This window comes from Monodelphis domestica, chromosome 2, assembly GCF_027887165.1.
Source record: "Monodelphis domestica isolate mMonDom1 chromosome 2, mMonDom1.pri, whole genome shotgun sequence".
NCBI classification, from domain to species: domain Eukaryota; kingdom Metazoa; phylum Chordata; class Mammalia; order Didelphimorphia; family Didelphidae; genus Monodelphis; species Monodelphis domestica.
Window position 1 is genome coordinate 403894147 of NC_077228.1, and position 27994 is coordinate 403922140.

A 27994-nucleotide genomic window follows, 5' to 3' on the forward strand; every position below is an offset into this window, starting at 1 on the left:
TGTAATGGACAGTATTATATTATCAGAAATGACAAATATTAGGACATATAGAAAATAAGGGAAAATATGAAGAGATTAAAAAAGATTAAGAATAATCCATACTATGACTAGACTAAAAATTAACAGCCACAAAATCAAGAGAGCAAGTATCAAAAAAAAAAAACTAAAGGGAACTCAAAAGCAGATGCTTATATTAGCACACATATATAATTTCCATATTTAAACAAATTATAAACAATGTAAAGTTTGTGGTTTTGTACATAACTTTTTATAAATTTGTTTATTTAAAAGTTTTTTGTTGTTGGTGGTGATTACTTAAGTATATTATTAAAAATAAACTGAAGAAAAAAAAAGAAGACAGAAATACAAAAATGAAAAACATGTGAAGCCTCAAAGAAAAATGTAAAAGTATGTCAACCAAAAATGTACACTTGAAAGAGCTCCCCAAAAAGATAGAAAAACAAATTATAAGAAACTTAGAAGAAAAATTAGAAAAGAAAATGATATTTAAAAAACCAAAAGCTTTTGACAAAAACTTAAAACATTTTCCTAAAAAAGGAAACTGTAATTAGAACTGCAAAATCCTCTTTACTTTAATAAAGAAACCTAAATAATAAGGAAAAAATTAATTATTTATAATTAGGCAAACCAATATAACTAAAGTGGCAAATACTATCTACATTAATTAATTAATTTGGTATCATAATTCAAGTTTCCAAAGGATTACTTGACAGAAAAAAAATAAAAAAATTCATCCAGAGGAACAAAAAGTTTAAAATCTCAAGGAAAATAAAGAAAAAATTTTGAAAGAAGGCCTATTTGTACACATATTTCAAATTATACTGCAAAGTAGTAATCATAACATTTTGGTACTGGTTGAGGACAGATCTATTAGTAAAACAGAGATATATACATCATACAACAAAACAACACTGCACAAGAATCTCATGACCATGTGGTTGAGGTCTCTCAAGGACTAGCTCTTCTAGACCATTATGAAATTATTATAGTCTTTCAACTTCAGATGAAAGCTTTGCCTCCTCTACTTTTCTTTCAAAAGTATTTCATTTAGGAAATCATCTCACTTTAGGAGACTGTGGTCCAACCCCAAAATTCTCAGTCTCTTAAGAAATATAAAACATGGCAATGCTCAAATATAGTTGCCTATGAATTAATTCCTAAGTGAAGTGGAAAACATCCATTCTCAGGATCTCTAGTTTAATAACAATATTAATTTGGAGGGGTTTTAGGATGGAAAACACATTGGGATTAAAATATAAATATTTTTATTTTATTTTTCTGAGATGGAGAGGGTAGGAATGAGGGAAAGGGAGATCTGACAGCTTAACCCCTATTTTAAGTCACTATCTAATAATCCTATCTTAACTACAATAAACTCCTAAGGGCCAGTCCAACAGAAAGTTCAGAGATTTTACATATAGAGTCTTTTGGCAAGTAAAGGCTGTGTCCAGATGAAAAATCCTAGATGTTCCAGAGAATGGCTGGAGCTCCCAATATTGTCCCTTAGTCCACCTAAGGGTATTGAAAAACTCCTATCCACTCCTGCTTCAGAGGGCTGCTTGTAAGATGATCCAAAGATGTCCACAGGAGCACAGATCAGCCACCTCCAGCTTCTTTAGTAGCTGTCAACTCCCAAGAGAGACCAGTAAACTGCCTCTCCAACTCCTTGGAATCTTTTCCTCTGCCAGCTCTGAAGATTTTCTGCCTGTCAATCATGCTCATGCACTAAGCATTACATTGCAACACTAGTCATTGATCTGTGTTTGAAAAAAGAAACAGAAAGGAAGAAGGATTTTGACATTTCCTTTCAGGTTCTCTCTTGAGCAACCTTAGCCTGTCAGGTGCTACTTGCACAAGTTGTCCTTTTTATCTTCTGAGAGTCAGGGAAAGGAAGCAGGAATTGCTTTCTATCTTTTACCTCTTGCTAGCCTCATTTCAGGAACATCAAGGAAGGGAAAACAAGGCAAAAGGAAAAAAGAAATAAATCATTGCACAGCTTGATCTTATGCATCTCAGAGAGGACAATTTCTTTTTGTGTGTTCTACTAACTTTAACTCAGCCATTCATCCAGAGACAGCCCCAATTTATGAAACCCATATTAATAAAGTGCCAATACACAAGCCCACCAGCATTGGAGATGCCCTTCAGGTGCCTAAAGCAAAGTCTGTACCTGTGATCTCCTAAAGTCAATTAGGATGAGAGATAGGATAGGTAAGAGAGAAGAGGTGACATCAGATTGATCAGCCCCTCCCATGATCAAGTCTCCTTCTTACATTTTAATGGTTCTTCAATGGATTTGTGATCTCATCAACATGGATTCCACTAAGACATTTTGTGTGGCTCTTTTCCATGTTTCTATGTAAATTCCTCAAAGTGAATCTATCTATTCACTGAGAGTCTTCCTCTAGATGTCTTCACATTGCTTACATACCAAATGGATCATACAACAATCAACCTTCATACATGTTATATGACTTACTTCCTTTTCTACTGATCCATTTCCCTAATGGCATCCTTTATAATATCTTCTGCTTCACATTTTCCCATTATTTGTATTCCATTTTAAACATTAGTAGTTTGAAAAAAATAAGTTGATGCATTTCATAAGTTAATAGAAACTTCTAGAAGTTTGTTTCAACAAAGACAAAATGAAATGAGTCAAGCTTAAAATTTCATACTTTCAAGATAATTTTATCTTTTTTTCTGAACAGAAAACTTAGGTTCCAGTGCCATCAACTATTTAAGCTGATAAGCTAGAATGATTTCTGTTCACTCTTTGCTGAAGTTTTTAAAAAATGAATAATTTGTAATATATATTGTATCATGTGTGTGCCATAATACTTTTGAAATTGCTCCCTTTGGTACTAATGAAATTAACTCCCACAGAAAGTCTTTGCCAAACAAAAGATTATTGTTTTAAGGAAATGTTTTGAAATGGGTTGTTTCAACTATCATTACAAGTTAAATTCTAAGAAATTTTGGGTACCATATTCTCTAGTATTTTAATTACTGCCTTTAACATGTAATTTTACTTTCTCTTCCTAGTAAAGATAATTAAGACATTCATTTTAGTATATGGTAAAATCTTCAATGTATAATATATAATTATGTTCATAAATAATAGGAGTAAATTATTAGTATAAGAATACCTGAAAAATCCAACAAATTGTTTTAAGTGGCTTGAAGTTTTTTAAAGGGTGCACTCTTAAAAAGTTTTTTACCATTTTAATTATATTCAAAATATCTGGGTTACCTCAGATGTTCAGTAAAATTGATATTAGAAAATAATTGAAACTTGCCTTTTTCCTCAGTCTATGTGAACATTTAAAAATATTTTAATAACTATTTCAATATAACATATTCCCTTTATAAGTCTATATATTATATGTTATATATTTAAAATATTATTCTGTAAATAAATCTGTCAAAAGAAATCTTCAACAAATTATTTCCAAATAGGGCTGTGACTCCAAAAAGATTTTTTTAAATATTATGTTCTCTGTGGTGAGGATTTTACAAGTATATTGTACCATGTGATCTTCATAATAACACTAGGAGATAGGGGCTATTATTAATTTACATTTTACCACTGATGAAACTGAGACCAATAGGTTGTGACTTGCCCAAGATCATATAGCTAGGAAGTATCTGAAACTGGATTTGAACTTAGGTCTTCCTGAATTCAGACCCCATGGTCTGTCCCCTATTCTACCTAGCTACCTAATTTAAAGCATTTTAGGTTCTAGCCTATGGTCCAAGGTTGGACATTGATTATATCCATCTAGACAAGGAGCAACATGGTATTGTGGGGAAGCACTGGATTTAAATTCTGAGGACTTTGATTCAAGTGGTTCTTGGAACTTCTTATATAACATTGGAAAATTCAGAGATGAGCTTCATTTTTCTGACTGAAAAGTAAGGATTTTAAAAAAGCAATTCTTAAGATGTAGCCTTTAAAATTGAAGCTTTAGTACTAATTACATCTGTCTAGACAAGGGGCTTTGTGGACAAAAGGATCCTTGGAATCAGAAGATCTGGTGGCAAATCTTATGCTTACTGTGTTTCAGTTCTCTTATCTATAAAATAAGGGAACAGATGGTCTCTAATATCTCTGTAAGTTCTAAGTCCATGATTGTTGACAATCACCTTGGGCAGAGTTTAAGGGACTTGTTCATGGCCGCCCAGTCACTATCAGCCTAAAGTTTGGTCAAGGTGCACCCATAAGCCACTAAATGAGCATTTTCATTGACCCTTCCTCTTCCTTTTAGGTTACACCTTAGCCCAAGTATTTTACATGCCTATACACCCAGTTGAAGATAAAATCAGGATTTGAACTCGGGTTTTCCTGAATCCAGGGTTACTTTTATTTTCATTAGGCTGCCACATTTTTTATAATTAATACAGCACTTTCTTCATAATCACCCAATGCTATATTAGCTCCATTTTTCAGGTGAGGAAAATGAGACTAACTGGCTTACCCAGGATCGTAGAATTACTGAATAATAGAGCTGGGACACAAACACAGGGCTTCTGATTCAAAGAAAGGTCACTAATATTGCCAACACACCCTTATTCTCATTTTTCTGGCAACCTTAGTCAATCACATTGCTAATCTGTAGAGGAAAAAGAAAGAAATGAGGAATCAACAGAACATAGTACTCTGTGTATTTGAATGTCTGTGAGGCACAATGGTTATTAAAATATAGGAAATCGATGCTACTGACTCCTTGTTATATGCTATAACTTATTGCTTTTACCCTACAAAGCTCTTGGGTTCTGGACTTCCAAGTAAGACTATTGATTTTAATTCATCTCAGTAACGGGCAGCATGCTTTAGCATATTATATAAATGAAACCAAAGGCATCTGGGCACAACGGAGAAAACTATCCTGTTGCCTAGTGACTACAATTCAAGACAAAGTGAGAAATAAACATGGAGAGCTCAGGTATTTCTGAGCAGTGAGAAGTGGACTCAGAAGTATCACTTGATAATATTTTACTAGATGGAGAAGTTGAATTGTATCTTCTTCCTAGAATACAGAAAAGAAACAGTTATTCTCTAAATTTCTTCCTTTTTTGATATTTAAATATATCTATCATTTCATCAGGGTGGGCATTCCTGTCACTAACACCAATTGCCACCCTTCCATGACTTAATAAGCTGACTTCATGTGCCATAAGTCATATGATGGAGAGCTGAAAGGTTATATTAGCTTACCTTAGAGAGAAAACCTTTTCCTCTGTCCTCACTGATGATCAGAAAAGTGAGGGGACTTATTCAAAGCCAGACCAATAGCAAAAGGCAGCTGGGTAGCACAGCAGCTAGAATGACCTGGCCTGGCTGCAGTTAAGAGTTCAAATTCAGTCTTATACACTTACTAGCAGTGTGATCCTGGGCAAGCCAATTAACTGTGGTTGCCTCAGTTTCCTCATCTGTAAAGTAAGCTAGTGAAGGAAATCGCAAACCAGTCCAATATCTTTTTTTTAATGGAGTAATGAAGATTCTGACACAACTGAGCAACAACAAGAAAACCAATAGTTGAAAAAAGTTATGATTTGAACCCAAGTCATCTGACTCCAAAGTCAGTACTTGTTTCACTACTCAAATGTCTTCAATTCTGGTGTCAGAGAATTTTTTACCAGTCAAGTGGAAGCTTTAGATCCCTTCTCAGAATACTATTTTCAAATGCATAAAATAAAATATATAGGATTACAAAGAAAGCGAAGGATTAGTAAAAGTAAAGGTATGATATTTTTCCCATCCATTTCTCAGCCCCTTGAATTCTGTCCAGGGTCTTTTTTAGAGTTTCCTACACATACTATTTTATGCTATCCTCCGTCCCTTCCCCAAATTAAAAAAAAATTATCTATCACCCAGGGCTAAAATTTTCAATGGTAAATCCTTCTGGACTTTTTTAAAGGTCCTGTTATGACTAAAGCATAGACTGTGGTCAAGTCTATCCTCAGAGTCCTTAGAATAATAATAATAAAATAATAATAACAAATTTAAAATAGCATTTATACAGTGTTCTAAACTTTAGAAAGCACTTTAGAAGGGAAAATATTTTTATTATTCCCCTTTTTAGATAAGGAAACTGAGGCAGGTAGGGTTAATGACTTGACCACAGTCAGTCATAAAACTAAGTGACTGAGGTTGTATTTAAACTCAGGTCTTCCTAAATTCAAATCTAGTCCTCACTCCACTGAGCTATCTAACTACCTTTGCAATCAGGTTACTGGCACCTTCACCATAGTGAAATAATGAAGTTGAATTATAGGAGAGGAATCATCATTCATTCTCTAATTCAACAAGAATTTATTAGGCACCTACTATATATCCAATATGTTTCCAGCCCCTAAAGAATACATCAACCAAACAAAACAGTCCTGGCTCACAAGGTACTAGTGTTTAATGACAATTCTTTACAGTATTCTCAACAATATTTTAATGTTTTAATGAGTAAATATTTAAAAAATGAAAGAAAACAAACTCCCACCAGGAAGTTGAACAGACCTTAAAGACTATCACTTCACATTCTACTTTATATCATTTGCAATATATGGACCTTTTATATCTGCTTCTTCGAATAACATATTCCTGCAACCTGTAGTATTTACTCCAGACATTCATTTGACCACTAAATTTACAAGTCAATTCTAAATTCTAAGGATAATTTTATTTTATCAGGTTAGTTACTCTAGTGACAGAAGTACATGGAAGGAATGATATCCTTTAAAATCCCTGCATATAGTTTGAAAGATCTTTTGGTGAAGTGACTTGGTTAGTTTTTCTTTATTCATGCAATTAGATGGTAAAATGGACAGAGCACTGGGTCTAGTCAGAAAGATGGGTTCAAATCTAACCCCAGTTGTTTAGTAGCTGTGTGACCTGTGATGAGTCACTTAATCTCTGCTTACCTCAGTTTACACAACTATAAAATGGAGAGTGAATTCTCTATGATACTAATTGTGGGAGAAGTAATTATCTGTATCAGTAGAGGAAGAACTTCACTGAGAGAAATATACCAGTGAAATCATGAAATCACAGGCTTGGTCAAAATTGCACATATATACACATACATGTACATATAAAAATACACAGGCACATATGTGTATTGTATACATGTCCATATTTATATACTAATTTGTATATATGCACACACATACATCAACATGTGCATATATGTGCACATACATGTATGTGTATGACTTTTCCCAGATGTATTTCTCCCTTATATGAAAAAATAATTTATTATTTGTTTTATGTGTTGGGAATTCAAATGCAAAAGTGAGAAAGTGCCTGACCTCAAGAAACTTGTACTCTGGAATCTCTAAAACTTTTCTTGAACAAAGAGCAAAGAAGAAAAAGGAAAAAAACAATTCAGCAAAACCAACATATCTACCAGATCTGATGGAACATGCATAGCCCTCTACCTCTCCCAGGAATAGAGAGAGGCACATATTGGTGAAGTGATACTTAAAAGTTCATGTAAATGATTCAGATCAAATCCTTTGTTCAAAAACCTATGTGTATTGTCAGTCAGCATCTTTTTATGGACATTCCATTCTTCCATCCCTTCAACAGGATACTAAATAAGGCAAGATCATGAAGAGAAGAAAAGAATTTAGAATAAACTAGATTGGGAAAAAAAGGGGGGGGGAGTTAGGTGGAAAAGTTCCCAGATTGAGTCATCCTTCAGAACCACTGACAATCCATCAACCTATAATGCAGGAACAGAAATCCTGTTTATCCCTGTCATGTCAGCTTTCTCTTTCCAACATAAAAGGGATGGGTAGCAGATAAGCAAGGGTGCCAATCAATAGAAGAGAGAAGAGAAGCAAAGCATTTCCTAAAGGTGGAGGAAGGATAGCTATAAAAGGGAAAAATCATTTCATAGCAAGTTGAAAAAGATCAAGCGTAGGTGATGACCTTTAGGAAAATAAAATCTTAAAAAACCAATGTATTAAAAAAATATATATATATACATATATATACATATAGAAAGTTGTGGTTTCCTTGACAGGAAAACAGATTAAATTGTGTTGTTTTCTTATATTTGATATTTAGGCTGCAGAAGCAAGCAACAGATGTGTTTACACTTGTGTTGTTTGCAACTAGATGATGCAGTTTGGGTGCTTCTTTGGACTGAAAATCCCAAATGGAATTTTTTACTTCCCCTCACTAAACTACAGAATTCCATAATTTCATGGACACTTATCTAGGTTCCACTTTGTTCTATCTTCCCCTAGGGAAAAAGCACCTTTTCCCACGGTGGGGAAGTGCCCTCCATTTTAATCTTTACTATATCTCAGGGGTCATGGTGGTAGAATATATTGAGTCTAAATTGAGCCTTTCTCCATTCATATGAAAGCCTCTTCTAAAACTGATCCTTACTTTAAAAATAAATAGCTATTTCATTGCACTAAAGAGGGCAAGGAGCAGTTCTAACTTTCTTTATATGGTTATCTAGTCCCAAGTAAAAGAATAGTAATGACTGGCATTGGCATAGCAGTTTCCGATTTACAAAATGCTTTCTTCAGGATACCCTTGTGAAGCAGGCAATACTACAGATGAAACAACTAAGAGGCAAAGTAATTTCTTATTCATTTCATGCAGGATATGATCATAGTAATAATAATAACTAGCACTTATATAACTCCTCACAACAACCCTACAAAGAAGAAGCTATTATTATCCCTACTTTATAGATGATGAAACAGATAAATGGAGATTGAGTGACCGAACTCTGGCATTCTATTCACTCCTCCAACTAGCTGCAGAGGTTCCCTAAGTTTCATAGGCTTTGACTTGCACCGTGCTACCTACCTTTCCTAATAATAAATAAAAGATCACCAATACTTATTTGGAGATTAATAAAAAGAAGAATCTTGGGTAAGCTATACTTCAGGAATGACCTATAATCGATAACCATTAAATTCATCTTAATATTTGTTTGTTTCTCCCTCCCTTTTTTAAAAAATAGGTCAGTCTGGTATGTATATAATTCTTCAAAATTTGTAACAATATAAACCACCTATAAATATGTAATATATAATCTCACCTGGTCTTATAACAACTCCATCAGGAAGGTACTTTGATATGTCCACATTTTGCAGATGAATTAACTAAAGCTCAAAGATTTTAAGAGATTTTGCTGTGTTTACATAGACAGTAAGTATCAGAAGAGGGATTTGATCAAGATCTTCATGGTTTAGCCCTTTAATACCCAAATGATGCCATTTCTCATACTTTAATTCAAAGCAAAATGACCTAAGATGGGATCAAATTAATAAATTACTCTAATTCTTGGTTACTAAGCCACCCCTTGCACAAAAGGAACCTACCAAAAAGTCTAACAAAAATTCAGTATTTGACCAAGATGATCAATAGATCAAATGAAATGGACCATGCTTTTTTTTGATTCAGAACATTTATTATAAAAACAGTTGAATCCTCAAAATGTACTAGACATTGCAACAGGACCTTTTTCTTGCCTTTAAGGATTTCTTCATGGAATCAATTCCCAAATTAGTAGAAGACAATTATGTTCTACTAGAGGAAGGAATGATAATATATCCAAATAAATATAGAACAAAGGAAATTGAGGGGGGAGAGAGGATCAGTCATTGAGGAGATGGTACTTGATATGAACCTTTCTATAAGACAAGGATTCTGATTGCTAGTGAGGATGGTTTGTATGAATGCATATAGAATAAAGATAGAGCATCAAATCTGATAAAGAGCTAAAATCCAATGTACCTAGAATATAGGCCTTTTAAAAGGGAACAGATGAAATAAAGCTATAAAGGTAGGAGTAAGCTAGATTTTGGAGCACCTTAAATAACAAAATAATGAGTTTTTATTTCATCCTACTGATAAAAGGGACTCACTATAAAGATTTTGAGCAGAGAAATGGCATAATTAGACTTGCATCTTAGGTAAATTGTTTGGCAGCTGAACTTATTAGAGAGGCAAGAAATTTGGAAAAAGGAAAGCCAGTTACATTATTAAAAGTATTATGTGTCATGACCTAAATTAGAATGGTGGTTCTAGGACAGAAGACAAATAAGAGAGATGAGGAGTTTGAATTAACAACAGATACAATATGGGGGAAGAGGGAGAAGGAAGGATAACTCTCAGGTTGCAAACCTAGAAACTAAGACAATCAAAGTAGTAAGCAAAAGGGTATAATATTTATTATACTAATATGCTTTTAAATAATACAAATTATATCACTGATTTATAGAGAGAAGTATTCATATTTGTTTTACACATAGATATTTTCTAGCACTTATTTTTCAAATAGCCTCTCCTTATCAATTATGGAACTAAAATAAAACTATTAAGATTAATATTTCAGAGATCTGCTTTTTCTTCTGCAAGGAGGGTTTACAAAGGAAAGAATTGCACCACCCAGTGGAACCATTAGTTCATTTTTAGGTTCAGACCATTCAATTCAATTAATTGCAAGGCAGTCAGCTCAGTCCTAGGGATGTCAGGGATAAGGAAGCAATCCCTGGCTTCAAGGAGTTTACACTGTGACAGATCTAAAAATTGTTGAAACAATTCTGTATTTCAGAAACAATAGGAAACATACACACATACATATATTGACTATATAGACATAATAAAGTAATGTATGTATATATATATATATATATATATGCATGCATACAATATATTTTCTTCTTTGGTACAGATTCATCTTTCTCAAAAGTCTTAGTCTAAGACCTCACAGTGACATGAACATGATTCTGTATTTTTGGAAGATACCCTCAATGGTGTACAAGCTCAGGTACCTTCTACCCAATGGAATACTAGTAAATGCATAATAACTGAATCTTTAGGGGAGGAAATATGCACATAAACATACTTTTAAGTTTAATCGGCATAATTAGCATTTCATCACTTTCTTATGCCTATACAGTCAACAAAACAATAAATCAAGCTCTAATTTGAAGCTTTTGCTAATTTTCCAGTTAGAAATGCTCACACTAAAATTTTAATAATTGAGTCTTGCCACACAGTTTGAGCTGTCTCCAGCACACTTCTGATGCTACCAAGCCTGAAAGTCTTTCAATAAGGACCCAGCAACATACTGCATATCTGTTCTTTTAGAGCTAGTCTAGCTCAGTTTAGAAGCCGATCAGCAGCTTCTAGAAGAAAGTGGATAACCAAATGATGGGGGTTGGTGGAAAGTGTGTTTAAACACAACTCACAAAGACATTTTAATTAAGCCAATAGTTGCTTTGTCTCACTTCTCTTTACTTGTCTACTTCCCTCTTCATCCTCATCCTCTCTACCATTCTCTTCTCATCTCCTTTCTTCTCTGCTCATTTCTCCTCTTCTCTCCTCTTCTGTACAAGAAATTCAGAAAATCTTCTAACAAACCAAAATAGAATGAGAATATCACAGCCAAAGCTCAGATTGTTGAAGCTTTGCTTGTTCTTTCATGTAGGTATGCTTTCAGATTATTTTATAACTGATTAAAGAGTTCTCATTTATCATTCCTTAACTTTTTATATTCAGAACTTTATCTTAGTTCTAGTCTCCAGTGACTAGCATACACACTCCCTGACATACAATAGTCACTTAATCGATGCTTGTTGAATGTTTTATAAGTTTTTGGCAGAAATAAAGCCTAAGAATCAGTGTGTAATAAATTTTCAGTTTTTAAGATACTCAGATAACGTGCTGACCAACAGAGAGCACTCAGGATAACTAGTTTTACTTGGATGTTACTTCCATCTCTACATTTATTTCTAGTCCATTTCTAGTTAAATTTAATTATGTTCTCTGAATACCTACTGTAAATCTTGAAATTTCTCAGACTTGTGAATGTTAAAAATTTCCACACTGAGGAATCCTCCATTGGAACAAATTCCCTACTGGAAACATTCCCTATTTTGATGTGAGAACTCACCAGGATCAGAAATGGAAGGACCTCTACTCCACCCATACTTAAGACTGCTTTAGGGGAGAAAACTTCTTGCTATGGGAGGACCTCTACTCCACCCATACTTAAGACTGCTTTAGGGGAGAAAAATCCTTGCTAAACAATGAAAGTACTTGGACCCATGCTTATAATAAGGCAAGGAGTTCTTTGAGCCATGCCTGTTTTTAGAATTGATACAATGGGATGCTAGGTAACTATAAAGGTTGGGCAGGTTTTCTCTTAATGAGATTAGTCGACTCAGCTGTGTTTTCTCTGGTTCAGACTTCCTGAGGGGATTAGTCAACACAGCAGCATTTTCTCTGGTTCAGACTTACTGAGGAGATTAGTCGACTTAGCAGGAATTCAGATGGGCAGTCCTTTGGAAAACGCCTACAGTGATTGGTAGATGTAAGGACTTAGGGGAGGTGACATAGGAGAAAAACCCCTATATAAGAAAAAGCAGAATCTCTTGAGAGGACAATCCTTTTGGAGGAAGCTCTTATGAGGATCACTTGGGAAGAATCTCTTGAGAGAGGCTCTGGTGAAGGGAAACTCTTGGAGGACAATCTCTAAGGAGGTCTCACTGGAGCTCCTCTGAGGGGACTCTGTCCCTCTGGAGGCTCTGGAGAGAGGCCCTTTGAAACAGTCTCTGGCTGGATCTCTCTTTGAGGAGGACTGTGGCTGGAACTCTCTCTGGTGAAGTCAGCTGAGATGGAGCTGGCCTGGTGTCACTAGAATCTTTGCTTAGACAGACCTTGTGGTGAGTGATAAAAGACTAACTGACTGATCTCTCTCTTAAGACTCAGGTCTAGGCCATGTTGGCTTAAGGCCCTTCATACTTATTTCCTTTTTTTCTCTCTCTTTCTCTGATTAGTCATTGTATTATTAATTAAATTCTCTATAAAACCCAGTTGACTTGGGCATATTGAATAATTGGGAATATTTCCCTGGTGACCACCTTATATTTGATTTAAAAACCAAGACACTGTAGTGAAACATATTTTCTGTGGTCACAATTTACTCACCCTCTCTAGTTTACACCATCAACCATTTTAATTATTACAGTTTAAGCCAAACAACTATTTTAAATCTTACACTACACATGAGCTTATTTGTTGAAACAGCAATACCACTGAGCTCAGCTATTTCACTGTTTATTAGACCTCTTAAATAACTGGATGATGATGATGATGATGATTATAATCCAGTTAGTCAAGTAGTATAGAATGATTTTCTTTTAAAGGATGGTATGCATTTCAGATATCGTGCCAGTTTAGTAAAGCCTTTAGAAATATAATTAGGTGGAAAAATGTTTTACATGATTACACATGTAAAATCTATATTAGATTGCTTATCTTCTCTGGGAGAAGGAACAGGTGGGAGGGATGAATAAATAGATACTGAGAAGAAGGAAGAGAATTTGAAACTCAAATATTTTTTAAAGAATATTAAAAATTTTTCCCACATGTAATTAAGAAAAAACTAATTAACAAGGGGGATATTTTATTTCTCTTTTAAAAAGTAATATTAGATATTACCTAATTTAGGGAGCTGAAGTCCACAAATTTTTAAAATATTTTGGTAATCATTTCAATAATTAGTTTCTTTCATAATTCTTGGCACCTTATTTTATCCATTTTAAAACCTAATTCTGATAAAGAGTTTACAGACTTCACCAGATGATCAAATAGGTCAACACACACACACACACACACACACACACACACACACACACACACACAAATGTTTAGAACACCTGATCTAGTCCAACTTCTCTTATTTTATTCACAAGGAAACTAAGGACCAGAGAAATCAAATTGAAAGAACACTGTGCTAGGACAGCTAAGAGGCTTAGTGAGGCAGGACTAGAGAAAAGAGGTCCTAGGGTAAAACTCTAGCCTCAGATACTTCCTAGCTGTGTGACCCTGAACAAGTCACTTAAAAAAAGAGGTAAGAATGCTATTTAGAATCAGAGGATTTAGGTTTAGATGCTAATATGGACACTATGTGGTCTTGGGCAAGCCTCTTAAACCTCAGCCTCCTCCTCTATAGAGATGACTTGACTGATTAATGACTAAAGTTCTTTCTAGTTCTAATCTAAGATCCTAGAAAGGGATTACCTAACACTACTCAGGTTGTAAGTAGCAAAGTCACATCCTTACATTTCAAATCCAATGTTGTTTTTCTCCTGTTTAATTCATTAAGACTTTTGTGTGTGGTTTTGATGGCACTTAAGATATTTTCCACTCATAGAGAAAATTATTAGTCCTCATTCTTTATCTTCTATTACACTAGATGGTCTTCATCTTTTCCATTATAGTGTTCATAATTGATGAGTACCTGTTCATTAATTTTTTGGTGAAGTACAGTTCAGAAGTCTCATCTGATGAGAGTAATTTCAGTATCAAGAATCATATTGATAATAGCCAGTTTCTGCTTTTGTCCTGCTGCATTTTGTTCCTTTAGGCTTTCAAATCAGGATATTTAATTATAAATCAGTGAATGAATGAAATTATAATAGTTCACATTTACATAGCCTTTTTATAAGCTACAAAATATTTTCTTGTTGGGTAGAGAGTACAGTCATTATTATCCTTATCTGAAGATGATCCTTCTGAGATTAGAAAAGTTAACTTACTTGACTACCATCACTCTATTAGAAAATTGAGCATTAGGATTGTGATTCAGGACATTTGACACTAAGAACAATCCTTTTTCCACTCTGTTTGTTTTTTTTTTTTTGCTCAAGTTGACACTTTTGATAGATAATAAGGAGAATAGAACAGGATTATTTAAGCTATATTTAGAGCAAGAAGGATAAGAAGAAGAAACCTACTTCAAGGGGCATGGAATGAGAATAATGAAACTAGGTGAGTGGGCATAATTTCTCAATTCCTATTTTGTTTATGTATGTCTGTGTGTTCATATAAAAAGGATGACCTCTAGATTATGAATGATAAAATAATTTTTAAAATAGAAAATTAACATAAAAGCTAATTTGAGAATATAGAAAAAGTCCAGTTGTTTTCAATAAGTTGAACTGAAGTCAAATTAGTTATATCCCAGGTTGTCGAAAGCATTTGCAGATATCATAACTTAAACCTCTAGCACTGATCTTGAAAAACTGTGGAGAAAAGGAAGGAAAGAAGGAAGGAAGGAAGGAAGGAAGGAAGGAAGGAAGGAAGGAAGGAAGGAAGGAAGGAAGGAAGGAAGGAAGGAAGGAAGGAAGGAAGGAAGGAAGGAAGGAAGGGAGGAAGGAAGGGAGGGAGGGAGGGAGGGAGGGAGGGAGGGAGAAGGCAAAAGCAGAAAAGGAAGAAGAGAGGAGTGGGAAGAGTTAGGGAGAGGAGAGGAGGGGAGGGGAAGGGAAAGGAGGAAAAATGAAAAGAGGAAAGAGGAGAGGAAGGGAGAAGAGAATTAAAAGGGGGAGAGAAGAGAGTAGGGGAAAGAGGAAAGGAGGGAAGAGAAAAGGAGAGGTGTTCTTAGCACTTAAGCCTATCTTTTTAGAAATCCCAAGGTAATGTGTATCCTCAGAAAATTGGTATCCCTGTCACTTGATGTCTTTGAATAAAATCTGGATAACCACTTGTCAGGGACCTTGTAGACATAATTCATAACAGGTGATGAAATAAATGATGTCTAAAGTTCCTTCTAAGTCTAAAAATCTATTATTCTATGAAATAACAAATGGACTTCAAATTATGGTGTAAACAGAAACAAAAATCGTGAAATATGCCAATTATTCTTCATTCCAGCTAACATTAACCTGACTATGGTCATTGGCAATGGTGTACATCTTTCTTATATATAAAACAACAATCACTAAAGATTAATTCTCCTCTAGAATCTATAAATCTTTCTAATGGGTAAACTCTTATACAGCCAGGCAAAGGCATTAGAAATGGGATTGTCACCTTTAAAATCATAGCCAGGAAAGTTATAAACAAAATGTATGGGCAAAGTCTCTCTACCTTTCCCAGATCTAGCAACATGTACAAACTTAGACTCATAAAGACTAACATAACTAGCATAAAGACATGGCATAACTTTGCAAAATCAACTCTTCTAAATTAATAACTTTTTTGCAACCATGCTATTATTTTGATAGCTGTGCTGAAAACTGTGATTCATTCTGAATAAAATACTGCACGACTTATGCTTTGTATGGAGCTATGTTCTCAGGTTGTCATCTTTTTATGTCAGGAAACACATTTGCAAGATTGCTTGATTTTCCTCCCTACATAAAAACTACAACATTGTCTCTTTCCATTTCTGAAATTAGTCCCATGTTAATAAGCAAAATCAGCCACATTTAGGGAGACACCAAAACACAAACAATAAAAAGTGATTCCAATGCTGTACAGAGCAGCCAAAAGCAGGACCAGAAAAGGATAAACCTGAACTTCAACTTGTATACAAAGACAGGACCTAGATTTTAGTGAATAACCCAGGTAGGTCTTAGAACAGAAGGGTTGTTGACAAGGGCATGAGTTGTACCATGAATTACCCATACTTACTTTTTATGAATGCAGATTGCAATGCCAATGCCATAGCACTTGGGTTTTGATGTTGTATGTTGGGGTGTGTTAACAATGAATAATACTGATTCATTTTAAGGTTTACAAAATTCAGTGAAGCCTCAGTTTCCAAGTCCAGCTTAAGACAATTGTCTTCTTCCATCCCTGCTCAACAACTGGTTTTCCCATCCTTCATGGTAAATAACTTTTAGGTTTAATTACATTTTGTAGTCTCAAAATAAACTACCAGTTCCAACTGATACAAATTCCATTCTCAATCTGATACAAATTCCATTCTCAATATAACTGAAAATCTCCTTCCTATATGTGTACTCAATAAGGAATAATATTATCCCCTGTTGATGTTTTTATTGTTCAGTTTTATTTAACTCTTTGTGACCCCATTTTGAATTTTTTTGGCAACAATACTAGACTGGTTTGCAATTGCCTTTTCCAGCTCATTTTATAGATAAGAAAACTTGGGCAAATAGAGTTAAGTGACTTACCCCAAGGTTATGTACCTAGAAAGTGTCTGAGGCCAAATTTTAACTAAGGTCTTCCTAACTCCAGGTCTAGTATTCTCTCAACTGTGCCACTTAGTTGCCCATGTTCCCAAAGCTATAAATACCAATAAATAACAGAGCAAAGAAAACACAGACTTCAACTGAAATCTATAAGACTAAATGAATGTTATTTTTCAAATCATCCTTTTGCCTTGCTGTATCCTATACTTGGACATAAAGTCAAGAAATCTGAATTTTATTCTAATTGGGTCACCAATTTTAATTTGTTTTCTTTTTTATTATTAACTTAATAGTCATCAATACAAACATTTCAGCAGACAAAGAAGATAGTAAATGAAAACTAGAATTTCTGTTATGTAAAATTTATTTATATATTTATTTTAATTAGGTGTCAAATTTAACAAAACAACAAACTGGCACATTTATTTGTTCCTCTTTCTAACTTTCTTTTTATTTTCTTCTGGCATTTTAAAATGTTTAAGTAATGTTCTTTTCTTTGCTTCTCTATCACTACCAACTAAAATAAAGTTCACCAAAAAAGTTTTTTCTTAGTGACTAGATAAAGGCAAACCAGACAAATAACCCACAGACTATCTGAAAATACCTGTCTCCTACTTCACCTTTCCCCTATCACCTTTCTACCAAAAGTTTCAGAGCATGTTTTATTAAGACTCTTCTAAAGTCATGATTGGTTCACTGTTTATTAGAGTTATGAAGTCTTTCAAAGTTGTTTTCTTTATATCATATTATATAATTTATTCCCTCAGGTCCACCATTTCACTCTGCATCATTTCTTACGATTCTTATTTCTCTGAATTCCTCAAATTTTTCAGCTCTTACATGCTCTTACATGATATTTCATTAAGTTCATCTACCAAAACTTATTAATTCCATTTCCCTCACCAACTGATTTTAAGTTATTTGAAATCATAATATTTTGTGGCATCAACAAAAATTAAAAAATATTTTCAAATGAACATGGGATGAATTTTTAATGTATTTAATGTAATTGTCCTCCTAAAAGTGACCTAATAACTCATTGTTCTTATTGGTGAAGAGAGAAATTTCTTTCCTGAAATAAAAAATAATAATTCCCATTCTCTTTTAGAAAAAAAATTAGAAAGGCCTTATTTAATTCAGTTCTTCTTAATTTTCCAAAATATAAGTATATACTCCAGTACTTTATTTATTATAAATAATTCATGACTTAGACCATTGCTTTCTTTTTTTAGTCTCTATTTTTATATAAGACTTAATATAACATATAACCTAGCAATAATATAATATACAACTTGTTATAAATACAGGATAAATATCTTTATGCAAGAGAAACCAATTCTCATATTAGCTATATCCAAAAATCTGTCTCATTTTTCCCCTTTCTCCCACCACTCCACCTTCCCCAAGAAAGCAAATAATATGATATAGGTTGTACACATATGATCATATATTACATATTTACCTACTCATCAGGTTGGGAAAAATACATATTGCTTATACCAGAGAAAAATTCATAAATAAAGTAAAGAATAGTATATTTCAATCAACATTTGGATTCCATCTATTTTTTCTATGGAAGTAGAAATCTTTTTTAATCATGAGTCCCTTGGAGTTGTCCTGGATTCTTGCCTTATTGATAATAGTTAATTCATTCACATTCACAAAAAGTCATTACTTGATGGTTCATCTCTTGGTGAAAAGCCTCTCTTAATTTAACTAAGTTGGTTCTCCAGTTACAAACTAGCATGCATTAAATTGTAATCCTGGATTTTTACTCAAAGCAATTAACAGTATGACTTGTTAATGTTTGTCATCATTTTGCAGAGCCTTTGAGAACCTAGCATCATCCCCATACCAAAATAATTAATCACATACAAAATATAGTGAAGATGTATAAACATCCAAAATAATATTTAGGAATAGATACCTAAATTCATTTTTTTCTATTTTGAAATACTTAGTAAATAAAAAAATGGACCTATATGAATGCCAGAGAAATAAATATTTTGGGTTAGCGTTTAAATGGCTAAATCAGATAAAACTTATAGGTAATCCTCATATGTCTTGGAGGAGCTTTTTTTGATGTTTTGTTGAACAAATGAAACTCTTACTATGATTATTCATTTATTCCACAAACATTTATTATGAGCCTACCCTGTGTAACATAACTTTCCTTAAGAATGCTCTGAAAAAAAATAGAATGTTCCAAAAATAATTTCAAGTGCAATGAACTCCCAGCCAGAAAGAATTTGGAATGTGAATAACTTAAAATGTATCCAAGGTAAAGATTATATATATATATATATATATATATATATATATATATATATATATATATATATATCATATATATACATATATGTATATATATATATATATCTTGCACATAGTTTCTCCTCAAACAGCTACCACCTCAGCTAAGGCCACCTCTCACCTATATTACTGCAACAGTCTCCTCACTGATCTCCCTGCTTCAAGTCTTTCTCCATTTTTGTCCATACTACAAAATGCTGTGAAAGAATTTTCCTTAAGAATAGATTATAACATTTCATTCAATTAACTCCAGTAGCTTCTTATTCCTTGTGGGATAAAATATCAAATTCTTTGTTCAGCATTTAGAGCTGAACACAACCTGATTTCAAAAAATTTTCCAGCTTCATCGGACATTATTTCTCCTTCCACACTCTGCAACCCAGCCACTGGCCCTCTCACTGTTCCTCCTCTAAAAAACTTTCATCTCCTATCTCCATGCCTTCTATGCTAGCCCTATCACATGCATAGCATGCATTGCCCCATTACTTCCATATCATAGTCTCCATATCTTCTTTTGAAGTCCAACTAAAGCACCAAGTTCTACACAAAACATTTTCTGAACTCCCAACTGCTGGTTCCTTCCTGCCTAAGCCATTTAACTATTTTATGATTATTTGAATTGATTGCCTTCAGCTTTATGCTGTATATATTTATATGTACATTTTCTCTCCCATTGGCATGCCAGCTACTTGTGGAAAAATATTGTTTCATTCTTTTTATTTGTATCTCCAGGTCCTAACACAGAATTTGACACCTAATAGGTACATAATAAGTACTTGTTGGGTTATCTAGTCCATCTAGTCCTCATTTTACAGACAAGGAAACTGAGACAGAGAGATGTTAAGAAATTAATCCATCATAAGCTATAAGTGTCAACACTTGAATTCAAAGCAAGGTCATATAACCCAGAACCTGACACATTCTCCATTATTTAATATCTTAATGTTGTTAGTTTAAATATCTGTGATCATTTTTTTCTATTCGCCAAGATTAGAAAGAAAGCAGAAAATTGGGGATGGGGGAAATTATAGACAGCCTCTCAGATAGAGATTTGAATCTAAAATATAGAGAGAACTTTATCAAGTTTATAAGAAAAAGCCATCTTCCCACTGAAACGTGGGCAAAAGATATGAAGACAATTCTTAGATGAAGAAATCCATATTGAGGCATGTGAAAAAATGCTCTAAGTCATTACTGTTTAGAGAAATGCAAACCAAAATAATTATGAAATATTACACCCATCAAATTGGCTAAAATGACAAGGGGAAAAATGATGTTAGAGGGGATGTGGGGAAATGGGGATACTAATACATTGCTGGTGAAGCTGTGAATTTATCCAATCATTTTGGAGAGCAGTTTGGAATTATACCCAGGGAACCTGTTTCCAAAGGAGATTGGTTGAGGGGCAGGGAGTAATCAATGTGTTCCAAAATATTCATAACAGTTCTGTTTGTGGTGGCAGAGAACTAAAAATTGAGGGGATAGCCATCAATTGGTACATATCTGAAGAAGTTGTAGTACATGATTATTATTTGTGCAATAAAAAATAATGAAAAGGATGGTTCAGAAAAACCTTACTTTACTTATATTTTATATATTCATATTAAGATGATTTCTATGAAGTCATGCAGTTGAAGTGAGTAGAATCAAAAAAGCATTGCACAAAATAACAATAGTATAGTAAGGATAATCAACTGTTAAAAAGACTGCTACTCTGATCAAGACAATGTTTGAGACAATTCCAAAGAACTGATGATGAAAAATACTATCCACCTCTAAAAAGAGAACTGAATCAAGAATACAGATTGAAAAAGTGTGAAATTTTCTTTATCTTTATCATTTTATTTTGTTTGTGTTCTCTTTTGAAACACAGCTAATATGAAAATGTGTTTTGCATGATCTCACATAATATAATAGTACATATATAATAAGTATAATAAGTATATATAATAATATAATAGTAATCAAATTGCTCACTGTCTCAAAGAGGAGGAAGAGGAACTAGAGAGGGAAAAAATTTGGAACTCAAGAATTTTTAATGATTGTTAAATTTTTGTATATATAATTGGGACATATTTAACTAAATAAAACAAAATAATGAAATAAATTAAGAAAAAACAATTAATTTCCAGGTAGACATGACAATGTTAGGGCTCAAGATTTTTATTAATGTGTATGCCAAAGGATAAAATTACAGTTCTTCATCTGAAATGAATTAAATAATTTTCCATCTGTGATTTATCCTTTCTCTAGTGAAAAAGATAGTGTCAACTGTATTTCTAGGCTAGTAACATCTCATTAGTGTCAAATCCTTCATTTGAATCAGAAAGTTAAGCTTTGGGAGAGTGGTTGCCCTAAATATCCTCCTTTCTAGGTATATCCTGCCTATAGTGTTAGCTGAGCTTTGTCATCCTGATGTTTTTAATAATACACTCCACTCAAACACATTCACCTTCGATGAGTGAAAGAAATTTCCAGCCAGGAAAGGCACTAGGCACAGCTGGGTGTAACCTCCCTAGCAACAGGCCTCTGATGTATATATTTTTTTTCATTTTGTGAAATCCGTGCCTCTAAAATACTTTGTGACATTTGGAAACTCTGTGTTTGTCTGACTGTGCACTGTATGACCAACACCATATCCTGACAGATGAAAAGAGAAATTATTATGGACTAAAAGTATATTGAATCTCTGTTAAATATTTCTGGTATAGTATATATGAAATTTTCCCTTGCCAGCAAAAGAGCTGAAAATAACTGTAGTGATTTTGGATCTTATTAGAAGACTACAATGTGCTTTACTGTATTCAAAATACAGAGAAAAATTATAACTAATGAAATTAAAAGGCTTAAAATGAATATATAAAATATGAATCAAAGGATCATAAATTAAGGGTTAGAAGGGACTTCAGAGTTCATTTAGTCCACTTCATTCACTTTACAAATGAGGAAACCAAATGTGAAGTTAAATGATATGGTCAGATAAAAAGTCAAAGGAGTCAGGATTTAAGCAAAGGTTGTCCAACTTCAAATTTAGGGCTTGTTCCATTATAACATACTGTTGCTTATTGAAAGTATAATATAAAAGGGGGGAAGGAGCTGCTTGTGCAAAAATATTTATAGCAACTTTTTGAGGTGGTAAAAAATTGGAAACTGAGGGAATGTCCATCAACTGGGGAATGGCTGAACAAGGTTGTGGTATATGATAGCAATGGAATACTACTACTGTGCTATAGAATATGATGAGAATAATGATTTAAGAAAATCCTGGGAAGACCTACATGAACTGATACAAAGTGAAATAAGCAGAACCAAGGAAACACTATTTTCGGCAAAGGTGATATTGTATGACAAACATTTATAAATGATTTAGCTATTCCTAGGAATTCAATGATCCAAGAAAACCCTCAAGGATTTATGATAAAAATGACTATTGGCCTCCAGAGAGAACTAATGGATTCTGAATGCAAATCACAACATGTTATATTTCAGTTTATTTCTTCACTCTTGTTTGGGTTCTCTTTAACAAAACAAGCAATATAGAAAGATGTTTCATACTATTACACCTGTAAAATTCTCTATCAGATTGCTTGCCATCTTAGGGAAGAGAGAAGGGAAGGAAGAGGAGAAAGGGAATTTGGCTCAAATGTCAAAAAAAATTGAAGGTTAAAAATTGGGGTGTTTATGTGATTGAGGAAAAAATGAAATGTTTAAAATGTTTCCAAAAGGATAATATAAATTTTGAAAAAGTTTGAAGAGTACTCCAAAAGGTACTATAACATTTAAAAAATACAAACCTCTTGAGAACAGAGGTTGATTCCCTCTAACTTTTTTTCCTTTGAATATTCAGTAACTGTTACAGTGCCTTTTATGTAATGAGTTAGTTAGCTAGTTAACAAAGTGATATTAATAGCTTGCTTTCAAGCTCTACAAATGAAAGTACTATTAATTTCAGAGGGAAGGTGCTAGCAACTGGGTGGAGAGCAGCACAGGATGATATAAAATGAGCTCTTGTAGAAGATGGGGTTTGAGCAGAGTTTGGCAAGGTCAGCTTAGTCAGGCATCTCTAGGAGGAGTAAGTGAAGATGGAAAACATTCCAAACAGTTAAAAGGCACAAAGTCAGGAGATGTGCTAAAGGAAGCCCCAAAGATGCCAATGTCACTCACTGCATGGTAGAGTATATGGAAGAGAGTAAAATGTAAGCTACCTGGAAAGGTAAGAAGTGACCACATGGTGGTGAACTTTAAAAACTGAATAGGGAATTTTATATTTGACTCTGAAAGTAACAGAGAGCCACCAGAATTATTAAGTAGGGGAATGGCATGGGTAACCTGCACTTTAAGAAGATAACTTTGTTATCTGTGTAGAGAAATGGATTATATAGGGGAGACACTGAGCAAGAGAACAATCCAGAAGGCTATTGCCACAGTAGAAGCTTGAACTGATGAGGTTCTATAGCAGATGCTTAAATAAATACTTGGTGAATTCATATCCCAGCTTTATCTGACCACTTAGCACCTCCATAGATCATGAATTCAAGCTCTTTTATAATGTTTATGCAGGTTGTTTACTTTGCTATCAGCTTTGCTTCTAAACCAAACCCAATCAAGTTTTGGGGTATCCCATGATTTTTTTATCCATTCATACTTTCTCTCAACACTGTTTGATGTGTGAAATGAGTATAACTCATTAGCAACCTCTTGAAGTCTTCCTTTTTTAATCTTGTATTTTTCTGATTTTTTTTCCAGCTAAGCTATTTCAGTCAAAATCAAACTAAAAGCATTCATTTCCAGGCTATGAGGTTTAAAAGCAGCTTTAGCAGGTTCTTCTCATAATTTCAAAAAATATAGACTTGAATGTGCCTCCACCTGAATGTACTTCAATCAGTTACCTTAGATTCGTATTTCCAAAATTACCCTTTTCTCTGTTGGAAATAATGATGTTTTCAGAAACTGTTCAACCTGAAACTAATGCAAAAAAGAAGCATAAGGAGGAGATGAGATTGAAATATTGATGACAAGAGGCCAGGAACAGAGAGCATTTAAAGTCATTGCTGTTGAACATACTTGGAAGCATCTGGAAAAGCAAATTCTATTGACCTTAAGTAGAAATTTATACCCTACCTCTCAAAAAGTTGAAGAACATAGGGGTATTGATTTCATTTAAAAAGTTTTTTTTAATCTATTATTAAGTCACAAGGGGGATTTAAGCAAATCAGTCCATTAATTAATTTAACAAATTTTATCACATTCAGAAAAATGGTCTCAGGTCCTTATTTAGCCCTAGCAGCTGGGAGGATTTATAGCAGTGATGGTGAACCTATAGTGTGGGTGCCAAAAATGGCATGTAGAGTACTCTTTGGGAGTATTGTGGATGAGTAAATTGAAGAAAACCTGCAAACAGAGGCAATGGATGAAAGTTTGCAGAAGCTGTCAAAGAGCATTCCAGAGGAGAATGTGACCTAGAGAAGACTGTTAAAAGAAACATCCAAGCTGTTGAGGATCTCTCTTTCTCCTGAGATAGGAAGGAGTAAGGACTGAGAAGATCCTTTTCTTAGACTGAGAAGATCCTTTTCTTACTGATTTCTCTCTATTGTATCAAGAAGAGACTCAAAGATCCTAAGTCCTGTTAGCCACATCCCTCATTCAAGTGTCTACAATATTATTCTAAATTTAAGATTATTTAAGATCAGGGAAATCCTAAACCCTCTCTCCTATCCAATTTCCTTTTTCTCCCCCTTCCTTAAATAAAACCCTTGTTCCAACCATTCAAAGAATGAGTTATCTATTAGATATATCAGGAAACTTACTCAGAACTAAATTCCAGTTTGTCACCAACTGAAGAGATTAATTGAAGTAGGAGGGAGAAGGGAGGAGGGAGAGAAAGGTAGGAGGTGGCAGATAAAGAACAACCACCTAATATAGCATGTGACCACCCTTCCCTGCTCCACCCCCCAAAAAAGAAAGGCAGACTCAGGTAGAGCTGCTCCCCAAATCTCTCTCCTCTGTGCCTGAAGACATTTTTCATTTCCCCCACCCCCTCTGCATAGCATCCAATGGGAGCACACAGGGAATAAAATGGGCAGCTCATAGGTGGAAGAACTGGAAGACAGAGGAGGATTTGGGCCACTTCCCTACCCCTCTAGACATTCACTGAGGAATACCTCACTTCACCAGTCCCTTGGCCCAGCAGCCCAATGGGAGTGCTTTCTTCATCCCCTCTGTGGGGTGGGGGTGGGGAGACAGGGAATACCCCACAAGTGGAAGGGAGGGGAATATGCACTCAGCCTGGGGGGGTAGAGTGGCAGTAGGGCCTAGCACCCCATCTCTAAAAGGTTCCTCATCACTGACTTATAACACCACTATTAGAAACAGTGGTCTCTTAAGAGGTCAGAAGGTACCTTCTTGTTTATCAGGTTGAATCAGGACCCATTTATTTCAAAGGTAATCCTCCCTTGTGTAAGGGGGAAAATTATGGTTGGACTAAATATTTAAGAGTATGGTCACCAGAAATTAATTACTTAATTCCAAATGAATTACTTGAGTCAGAATGACTTTTATGGTAGTTTATTTACAAATAGGGAGAGTAAAAATAAGGAGGGAGAGAGAGACAGACAGAGACAGAGACAGAGAGACGGAGAGATAGAGAGAGACAGAATTGAGAATTCCATGGAAGATTCAAGAAACTGTTGGCCAGAGCTGAGTCTGGCTACTCACTCTCTTACCAAAGTCTCTGACAAGAGCTAGGGAGGAGAGTTGCTCATCTAATACCCCTTCTACCTGGCTGAGTCAAAAAAGTTCTTGCCCATTGAAGTCACCTGCTGATTTAAAACTAACTTTTCTTTAGGGGAAAGTCAAACCATTTCTCTGAAGAGACTTTGTGACCAAAGCCTTCAACAGCTGATAGGGAAACGATATTAGGGACCTCCCATCTCTTCCCTCTACCCCATCTCTCTCTCCCTATCTTTCTTTTCCAAGAAATATATTAGCCATTTTCGTTTACAGAAGACTGCCTCTAAGTTTTGTAATAGGAGGGAGGATTTCAAAATCAAAGAAGAAAGTTGGGAGGGGTTGACTCACTTTCTGGTCAGGTCAAGACTCCATGAAAGTTGTCCAGACTAGTGGAGGAAGAAGGAAGGTGCTACCTAAAAATCAGTCCCCAACAGCAACTGGTTTCCTGGTCCTAGCATTTTAAAGGCCCTCTATCTCTCCCACTATTATAATTCTTTCAATCAACAGTCTTCTATTTGATGTCTACTATGTGCCAGTGCTGGGGTAAGTCCTGGGAATTCAAATATAAAGAATTAAATGGTCTTTATTTAAATTCTATTAGGAAAGAAATCAACATGTAAAAATATATGCAACATAAATATAAAGTTAATCAGTACATGTTTCCAGATCCCAAACTTTTTACAAAGTACTGCATTGTCTCTTTGGTTCCAAAGTTTGAACAAAAACTTTTCTGTTTCCTACCTCAAGACTCAGGAAAAGTTTAAAGTCAGTATAGTAGGATGGAAAGTGTTAAATCTACTGTGTCATTTACTACCTTGTGACTTTGGTAAAAACCACCTTACTACTCAGTGCCTCAGTTTCCCCATCTGTAAACTGAAGGATCAAGACTAGATGGCACCTGAAGTCCCTTCTAGCTCCATAGCTCCAACCCTGTAGGGACAATCCTCCTAGCATAGCATCAGTTCAGTCTGTATTTGATCAGTCAGTGTTGGAAAAAATAGTTATTCTATCCATAATTAGACTTTTGCAATCATTTCCTAAGATTCAAGTATGTTTTTGAGGCTTTTAAAAAAGCCATAAAGTTTTCATGTCTATCTCATGAAGGTAGTATAAAGGTGGACACTAAAAATATATGACTAGAAAAGGAGATAAACTGGTCTTGCCTTAGGAATAGTTATCAAATCAATTCTACCATTACTTCTGGAAAATGCTTATCAACCAACTGTCCTTTGGCCCTATACACAATTTCCATTAAGATAGCCCTTATCCCAAACCAAAACACTCTTCCCTAGTCATCACCTCATCACCCCCCCACACCTCCATATGCTTCCCTGACCTCCCATAACCCTTTCCCCCTCCCCCCCCCATTAGAATGTAGATCCTTGAGAACAAAGACTGTCTATTTTGGAGGGGTTTTGTTTCCTTGTTTCTTACTATCTTTATAGGGCCTCCTCTGTAGTAATTCTGAATAATTGTTTTGTTATTTTTCTTGTATACATGTAGTCAAGGAAAGGGATAATCTTTGACCCTGAGCCTTCATTGATATCTACAGTTTCAGAAAGTCTAGAGGAAACCTTCCCCTCCAGTGTCCTCTCAACACTTGGCTAGACCCTTTGAAGAGGATTTATGGGAGGACATCGACAATGATCTTACGTAGATAAAGAATATGACCTGCAATTAAAAGAGTAGCCTTTTTTTATGAGATTATAGATCTATATGATTTTAGTGAACCTTCGATGTTTATTCTATGGCAAATGTAGGTGGCATGATGAAAATTGGTATAGAAAATGTCATTATTAAACCCCATATAGGGCACCCTATTTCCCATCTCCATCCCTTGGCCCTGACTGTCCTCCCTGCCCAGAATACACTTCTCATTTTTGCTTCTTAAAATCCCTAGTCATCATCAAGAATCTGCTTTTATAAATTACCTTCCCTTTTGATCCAACCATAGCAC

The 27994-nt window shown here is 34.5% G+C and overlaps 1 long non-coding RNA gene across 1 annotated transcript; it reads right to left on the minus strand.

Annotated features, from left to right (window-relative positions):
- Positions 1 to 706: 706 nt before the first annotated feature.
- LOC107650951 (uncharacterized) lies at positions 707 to 26573 on the minus strand. Its single transcript, XR_001627151.2, has 3 exons — positions 26386 to 26573; positions 4500 to 4634; positions 707 to 1945 (listed from the first exon to the last, which is right to left on the minus strand). It is a non-coding gene; the product is annotated as an uncharacterized LOC107650951 (long non-coding RNA).
- Between the last annotated feature and the right edge of the window lie 1421 nt (positions 26574 to 27994).